This window comes from Crotalus tigris, unplaced genomic scaffold, assembly GCF_016545835.1.
Source record: "Crotalus tigris isolate CLP2741 ecotype Arizona unplaced genomic scaffold, ASM1654583v1 scf7180000024475.591531, whole genome shotgun sequence".
Taxonomy (NCBI): Eukaryota; Metazoa; Chordata; class Lepidosauria; order Squamata; family Viperidae; genus Crotalus; species Crotalus tigris.
The window spans coordinates 81103-90000 of NW_024100646.1; the positions used below are offsets into that span (position 1 = coordinate 81103).

Below are 8898 nucleotides of genomic sequence, written 5' to 3' on the forward strand. Positions count from 1 at the left end.
AAAGGACTGAGGGGTCTTTGATCCTCTTTGAGCTTGGCGATTTTCTTGCAGATGTTTCATGACCCAACTAGGGAACATCAACCGTACTAGAAGAGAGTAGGTTTTGTGCAGGGCGGATGATGATGATGATGACGAGGAGGAGGAGGAGGAGGAGGAGGAGGAGGAGGAGGAGGAGGAGGAGGAGGAGGAGGAGGAGGAGAAAAGGACTGAGGGGTCTTTGATCCTCTTTGACCTTGGCGATTTTCTTGCAGATGTTTCATGACCCAACTAGGGAACATCAACCGTACTAGAAGAGAGTAGGTTTTGTGCAGGGCGGATGATGATGATGATGATGACGAGGAGGAGGAGGAGGAGGAGGAGGAGGAGGAGGAGGAGGAGGAGGAGGAGGAGGAGGAGAAAAGGACTGAGGGGTCTTTGATCCTCTTTGACCTTGGCGATTTTCTTGCAGATGTTTCATGACCCAACTAGGGAACATCAACAGTACTAGAAGAGAGTAGGTTTTGTGCAGGGCGGATGATGATGATGATGATGATGACGAGGAGGAGAAAAGGACTGAGGGGTCCTTGGTGCTCTCTGAACTTGGCTGTTTTCTTACAGATGTTTCATGAACCAACTAGGGAACATCATCAATGCTAGAAGGGAGGGGGATTTGCCAGGGAGGAAGGAGGAGGAAGGAGGAGGACTCTGGGGTCTTTGGTGGTCTCTAAGCTTTGTTGTTTTTCTTGCAGGCCTTTCATTACCAAACTCGGTAACCTCATCAATGCTACCCTCACAAGTATCATTAATGATATTACTTAGTTGGGTCATGAAACATCTGCAAGAAAAACATCCAGGCTCAGAGAGCACCAAGGACCCCACGCGTAGCTTGCCCAAGAGATGATGGAGGAGGAATATAATAGCAGCCTACAAATATCTAAAAGGATCTCCTTTGTGAGAGGATATATTCTCTATTGAGAAGGACAATGTAACCTCCATCATCTCTGCACCATCAATATTCACCCAGCTTCTAATTGGCTTCCACTTTCTTGGGAGGAGCAAAATGGGAACTCCTTTTTTTCTTCTTTCTTTCTCATTCCCCTAATCCACGTTGGCACCATTTTTTCATAATCTGAAGAGGATTAATTTCCCAGTGTATAATTCCAGACCACAAATATCTTCACACGTCCGATATTAATTTTTTAATATATTTTTTTATTTCAACGTGCACTTTAAAGAACCAAATAAATAAATAAAGTCCTACGAGAAATTCCAACGAAAGTTAGTTATAAGAAGGTGAAATCAACCTGTAGCAAGATTCCCTCACTTCAGCCGGGAATGTTGGAGAGAACAAGACGCTGGGATTGGGGATCCCAGTGGAAGAAGTGACTTTTGGTTTATGGCCAAACAAGGATGGGGACCAGGGCACCATCCCTGAGGGCTTCTTCCTTCCTGCTGTCCTCTGTCCTGCTTCTCTTAAGATATCTACCCCCTGTGGGGTCCTCTGGGGGGCAAGAGCATGGGAGACTGACTGCCAGGTTGGGCAAAACTTGGATTCCAGTTGTAAGAGACATAATGACCAGGGGGCGATAATCTGGGGTTCGGTTGCTGTTGTAATTGATGTGAGGCCCACGTCTGCCCAAACCCTCCAGCGGGCCTGGCCCTATGGTACCACTTTCTGGGAGTTGTCCTCAAATGTCGTGTCAGACTCCATAGGGCAGGCCCTGTCCAGGGACGATGAGTAGCATGGGTTCTTCTCCATGAAGGAGTTACGGTTCCCCATTTTGACGGCCTTGTCCCAGTAACTAAGTACCACCGTGTGGGAGGAAGGAAGTACCACCGTGAGGGCTTCCACATAGGAGGAGGCCTGGGAGCATGTGTGAACTGAGAGGAAGGAGGAGGCCTGGGACCAACTGTGAACCGAGAGGAAGGGGGAGGCCTGTACCCAGGAGTGAACTGAGGGGGAGGCCTATACCCAGGTATAAACCAAGGGGGAAGTTTGCGCCTAGGTGTGACCTGAGGGGGAGGCCTACGCCCAGGTGTGAACCGTGGGGGAGGCCTGGGAGCAGGTGTGAACTGAGGGGGAGGCCTGGGAGCAGGTGTGAACCGTGGGGGAGGCCTGGGAGCAGGTGTGAACTGAGGGGGAGGCCTACGCCCAGGTGTGAACCGAGGGGGAGGCCTGGGAGCAGGTGTGAACCGAGGGGGAGGCCTGGGCCTTGGTGTGAAAGGAGAGGAAGGGGGAACCATGGGCCCTGGTGTGAGTGAAGGGAAAGTTGGAGGCCTGGGTGAAGAAGGGGGCTTGGGACGCTCCCACATCACCTTTGGGGTGCTGGATTGGGTCGGGGATGTTGGCAATGGCTTTTCAGGAGGCCAGACCGCAGCCAGCACTGGCTTGTGGGTTGCCTTGTACAGATCCTCTTTGGTCATGGTTGCGATCCAGTCGATGTAGACTTGTGTGGAGGTGAAGACCCCTGGCTTCCGGAAGTTAACACAGGTCATTAGTCCCCAGCTGGTGACTCCCACGACCAAGTACCGCTCGGATCGCTCTTCCCTGCACATGAGAGGCCCTCCACTGTCGCCCTAGAGCCGGAAGGGGGAAAGGTGGCGATGAGCAGACCACCCACGATTGCAGTTGGATTCTCCCCTGCCCGTCCCTTTAGCGTTCAGTGCCACCGTTGAGAAGATCATTTATTCTCCGAAGACATTTCGGTTCTCAACCAAAAAGCGTGAGTTCTTCAGAACCGAGGAAGCTTCTTGGATGAGAAGCAGAACCTTTTCAAAGAAAAAAAATCAAGAAAGTCCAGTTGCCTTTTGGAAAAAGCACCTTTGGGACAACCATGACCTAAATGACAGGGAATCTCCATAGAGACATCAGTGAGGAGAAGTGAGCTCTTGTAGATGAACTTGACAGATACGCTTGGAGTTGCCAAGAGTTGCCACAGCCTGCCAAGCAGAAGGAAGTCATGACCCAGAGTCAACGGGCATTTGGAAACTGTCTGTCAACAGAGGGCATCATTAATGGATCAGGATGGCCAGAGTAGGCAATGCTTGCCCCTGAGAAGAAGTTGCGTCTTTTTGAGTGTTGTTCAGGCCATTTGGACATTTACCTGTGTTTTCAGGGTCACCTGAGCAGTGCAAGTCTGTGTGGAGCCTTCTGGGCTGCAGGATATTTTGGGCCCTGCGTCCCTTCACTGTTGAAGACTGGTGGAGGCTGTTGGAGAAGAGTCTCTGTGTTGTCTGCATCTCAGACTGAAGCACAAATGGTCCCTGTAGTCGGCAACGTCTTCATACTCCCACACCATTCGAAGGCTCCACACCCATTTGCACCTCTCAGGTGACCTTCAGGACACAAACAAGCTTCCAAACAGCCTCAACGACTCTCTAAAAGACTGCAAATGGCCAGCTGTCCGCAAGGAGTATAAATCCTCTCATTCCCCACCACCCAGTCAGAACCTGAAGAAGCTTCTGGGATGAGGAGCGAAAGGTCTTCAAAGAAAAACAAGGAAGTCCAGTTGCCTCCTGAAAAAAAGCACCTTTGGGTTCAACTTCCAGAATCCCCCCAACCAGCGTGGCTGAATGGGGAATTCTGGGAGTCCAGACATCTCAAAGTTGAGAAGCACTGTCTCCATGGTGAAAAAGTCACCACAGTGTTCTTCAAACATTAAACATTATTCTCCAGGAGCCCTCTTCAGAAGAAAGGCTTAACGTTCCAGAGGTCAACCTCCGAAACGCTAGTTGAGTCCCTGGAAGATGTGGGGGGGGCAACTAAGCCCCCAGCTGCCTACCTGGCACGTATTGATTTCTCCTTTCTCGTGTCCAGCGCAGATGTTCTCGGGCCTGATGCGTTTGTGCCACCATGAGATGCTGCTGCATGTGTGGTGAGGGATGAGTTTAACAATCCCCTCCTGCAACACGTCAGGCTGCCTTTGGGCTGTGGAGAGAAGGCAGAACAGATCACCAGCCTGCATTTCTCCTATGCTCAACGATTCAAGAGGCGCAACTGTCTCCACCATGGAATGACAGAATAACAGAGTCGGAGGTCATCTAGTCCAGCCCCTTGCTCAAGCAGGAGACCCTGTACCATTTCAGACAAAGGGCTATCCAGTCTCTTCTTAAAAACGTCCAGTGTTGGAGCATTCACAACTTCTGGAGGCAAGGAGTTCCACTGGTTAATTGTTCTGACTGTCAGGAAATTTCTCCTTAGTTCCAGATTGCTTCTCTCCTGGATTAATTTCCCATCTATTGCTTCTAGTCATGCCTTCAGTCTTTTTCAGGGGCCCTTTCCCACCCCCCCAAAGCCCCTCACCTTTGACCTCCATGGTTCCCCAGCCACTGATAGAGCATTGGACAAGCTTTGAGATGGTCACACTCTTGTCAGGCAAACAAGCCGGCTGGATGTAGTCATTGCAGCGGACCGGCTCCGTCAGCTCCACCAAGGAAATGTCGTGTTGTATCCCTCCGTCTGTGTTGTTCAGTTCGTTCTTGTATAGCTTATGGTTGATCACCCTCTTGATCAGACGGTTCTGGGCATCAGGACTAGGTTGGGAGATCCGGTTGAGCCCGAGCACCACCCTGTACCATGATACCTCCCTGGAACAAAGAACAGGTCCATGTCCGGAGAAGATATTTCAGAGGGTCTGCCCAGGGCCTTGGACCCCTTGAGGAAGCCCTGGAGGAAGAGGACAGGAGGGCCTGCTGGTAAGAGCAACAGGAACAGGAAGGGTAGACAGCCCTTCCTTCCTTCCTTCCTTCCTCCCTCCCTCCCTTTCCTCCCTTCCTTCCTTCCCTCCTTCCTTGAAATTAATGTAAGAGGAGAGAGACACTGAAGCAAGGCATATAACTTTTATAAGGAAACATTTGTACATGACAGAAAAAGAGAGAGAAGTAGGTGGGAGGGAGGGAGGAAGAGAGAGAGAGAGAAAGAGAGAGGGAAGGAAGGAAGGAAGGAAGGAAGGAAGGAAGGAAGGAAGGAAGGAAGGAAGGAAGGAAGGAAGGAAGGATGGATGGAAATCATAAGGTGGTAAGCAATCTACAGCTCAGGGCCTGTTGCTTGCTGTCCTCCTTTTTGGAGAGATCAAATTCCTGAATTACAGAGGTCACCCTGTGAAAGGAAGCTGAACTGGGACAAGAAATAACCTCAAAGGCCTTTGGAGCAGTGGTTCTCAACCTGTGGGTCAGGACCCCATTTGGGGTCGAATGACCATTTCACGGGGGTCGCCAAACCATGCTGTCCGCCATTTTTTTCCCTTTAGCTGTCCTACTCCCTCTTATTGGTGGCCACACCCACTTGGGGGTCACCACAACATGGGGAACTGTATGATGGGGTCACGGCATTAGAAAGGTTGAGAATCACTGCTTTGGAGGAAAAAAGAAGAGACCTGCATGTGGATCAATGCCAGGCTGGCCCTATTGATGAACCATGGATTTCATTCCCAAAAGGCTCTGGGCTACCCAGTTGGAGGTCCCTGTAGCATAGCCCTGCCCACCCCACTCCCCCAAGAGGCACCCCCCCCTTTTGCTCACTGTTCTGTCTCAAAGCAGTGGGCGGCAGTCAGGACCCAGCGAGAGCTGAGCAGCGTTCCTCCACAGGCGTTGACGTAGCCTGTTTGCGATGGTAGCTGGAAGCAGACCTGCCAAGGCCAAGTTCCTGGCAGAGCATCGGTGCCCCCCACGATTCGCAGCAGGTTGTGGCTAGCTGCCAACGGACGCCGCCCACAGACCCCACTAAAGAGAAGCACGAATGGAGAGTGGTCAGGAGATAAAAGCCATGGTCTGTATGGATAAGCCACCCTCTCCACCCTGGAGCATAAATCCTTCTTTCCCAGAGCTTTGATGCTATATATCTGGAATCTTTGCTTGGCCCCACCTCTGGGTTCAGGGCCTGCCGTGTCTTGCAGACAAGACAGCCGTATCTGGCAGAAGGCAGAAGCCCAGTGACGCCTCCCATGGGGCAGGGGTGGCCGTGTTGTCCACAGGGCAGTCCTCCAGAGCCTCCCTTTGCCACTCACTCGCAGGTGTTCTCTGTGACTGGCAAGGCAGCTCCAGGGGCCAGCTTCAGCTGCAAAATGGCAAGGACTAGGAGCTGCCCTCTGCAACGTGGACCGGTTCCAAGAGTTGCCATCCTTTCTCCTGGCAGGCCCAGGTGTGTGCTTCTCCTCTTGCATCTTCCTAGAATACATGACATCATAAAACCCAGGAATCCTGGTTCTCTCTCCTCAGCAACCCAGATCATTGAGATCATTGCCCAACCGGGGAGGAGGCAAGTGGGTGATTGGGCAAAACCACCAGGAAGACCTGGGGAAATGAGGAGACATCTCAGCAAGCCAAAGGGGCTAAGGGTGTCCATGTCAGAGGCAAAAGACCAGGTCCACCCAAGACAGTTCAATTTAACTGATTCGTTGCTAAAAGCCTATGCGCAAGGATTTCCTCAACCAGGTCAGCACCTGGTTAGAATTAAATAAAGGTCAATGGCAGTCAAGAGTAATCGGATTGAGTTCATTTGTGACTATGTAGTGATTCTAGGCTGATTCCCTTTTTTCATTGCTCCCTCTGGTTCCGCCAGTCCTTCTCCTGCAGTCCAGCCATATCCCACTTTTCTTTAGGGAAGTTCTGTTTTTTAAAAAGCAGTCAGCCCATCCAATCCAATGAATCACACTTGCATTTGCTCTCTGGAGACTGAAGCTTTGAGAAAGGGAAGTGAGGCAGCATTTGAAGGAGCGCAAGTGAACACTTCCTTCACCCCTAACATCTCTAGTCCTTGAGTTTCCAAATAAATCTGGTTTGGAAAAAAATGGGGGGCTACTCACTTCTCACAGCAGAATCTAGTTTGGTGAATTGGAATTTTATCAGCCTCCCAATGAATGTTTTCTGAGAGCATTTGGGCAGAATTTTTTTTTTCAGACAACGTGAGTAAAGTATCTGTAGAATATGAGAAGGCCCGTTTTGTTAGACACATAAAGTGAGCATCCTCAAAGTATTTGGTCAGTGTATACTTCAGAGCTGGGATTGCAAAGGGCCACAACTTTTTAAAGCAACATTTCCTAACTTTGATAACTTTAAAACATATGAACTTCAACTCCCAGAATTCCCCAGTCAGCATTGCTGGCTGGAAAATTCTGGGAGTTGAAGTTCACATAAAGTTGCCCAGATTGTAAAACACTGCTTTAAATCAATGCAGTGCAATAACCTGAGAGCGATCTTAACTCCTGTATACTTTCATACATTGCCTAAAAAAAGATTGTGTGATGTTATTGTTATTTGTTTTAACTGAAGGATTCAGGAAAGCAGAGTAAGAACCATAGGCTCCATTTATTGTTTAGGGCTTCTCTTTTTGCTAAAGAGGGAACTCCAGTTTTCACCAGGATTGGACTGTTCTGATTCTGGCTCCAGACAGCTTTCAGATCAAAGCTACCATCCCACAGTCTAGATCAGGGGTAGGCAACCTTGGCTCTTTTATGACTCGTGCACTTCAACTCTCAGAATTCCTGAGCCACGAGTCATAAAAGAGCCAAGGTTGCCTACCCCTGGTCTAGATCAATCTGAATGCCCACAAATTCTGTTGTTCTGGAGAAGATTCAGTGGATCCATGAACTTTCAGCCTGGGATTTGTAACTTGATCACCTGACCGGGGAATGGTGGCAGAAAATGTTCAAATGTGATTAATTATTGATTGGGTTTGATGGCTAAGAACAAGTTTGAGATTCACTAAAAGCCATCTTTGTGTAAGAACAAATATTCAAGTCCTTAGCACAGTGACAATGATTAGCAACCAAATGGCACAGAGTGTTTGCAAATTGTCCAGAATTGTACATTAGAGAAGTCTTTACAGATAACCTGGTTCATCTTGTAGAGTTTAACTTCCCCCCTTCCTATACCCCACAAGAAACACTCCTGCTCAAGAACTTTTGGTGAAGAAACTAGTCCTAAATGCATCAGACGTATATAATTAAACTTCAAGAGAACGGTGAGGAAGTTCATGACTAAAAGAATGCTTGAATTTTTATAGTTAAGAATATTTGAGACCTAAAATTTCCAGGGGAGGTTTGGTGAAGACAGCTCTGCAAAAATTGCAAGAACCAAGGAACCTGTGAGTAAATCTGTTCTTTGGAATCTCTCCTAATAAAAGGAGGATGGGAGATCACCCACATGTGCTCCAGATGATTGCTCCTCACAAGGAGACAGCAATTTTCAATGCATTTGAGCAGCAGGAGTTGACAGGACTAAGCTGTACTTTAGGTTTATAATTTTAAAAATGAGGACTTAGATTATTGGGGGGAAGAGGCTGACTCTGTAAACTGCTCAGAGAGGGCTGTAAAGCACTGTGAAGCGGTATATAAGTCTAAGTGCTGTTGCTATTGCTATCATCTTGTGCCAAAAGCTAGATAGTTCCTCATTTCACCAACTCTGAGGCTCTAACTGCTGCTGCTTGACTTCACCTTTTTCTAGGCTGAATTTTTTTTTTTTTTTGCAAGACTACGTTTATTGGAATACCCTGCTTCCATTTTAGCCCAGAAAGATAGGATGCCAACATATTAAAGGATATGATAATTGAAGAGCATTGTGCAGTGGAATAAGCCATGCAAGTCATTAGAAGAGATACTACTTTATTGCTAATATAGAATTACAAATGTTGCTCAACAGAAGAGCAGCCCCAGGAAGAGTGCAACTTCCAGTCTTCTCTTTGAAATAGTTGGTAGGCATGAATCAAGCTGCTGAATGATCCAGGTGTCTCCTTATCCAGATAGGCGCGCACACACACACACACACACACACAGAGAGAGAGAGAGAGAGACACACACACACACACACACACACACCGTGAGTCCTACAAAATACCAAGGCCTTGGGACCAAGCATCACAGCTGACCCCTGCAACAGCGGGTGACTTACTACTGCACACCTCCAGCATCTGTTGTGTCTCAT

At 48.7% G+C, this 8898-nt stretch overlaps 1 protein-coding gene across 1 annotated transcript in view; it reads right to left on the reverse strand.

Annotated features, from left to right (window-relative positions):
* Positions 1-8257: 8257 nt before the first annotated feature.
* The window catches only part of LOC120303703 (acrosin-like), a 9967-nt gene continuing 9326 nt past the window's right edge, over positions 8258-8898 (reverse strand). The window contains exon 5 of the mRNA XM_039333401.1: positions 8258-8898. This exon is cut by the window's right edge and continues 953 nt beyond it. The gene's annotated coding sequence lies outside the window, so the exon portion shown is untranslated.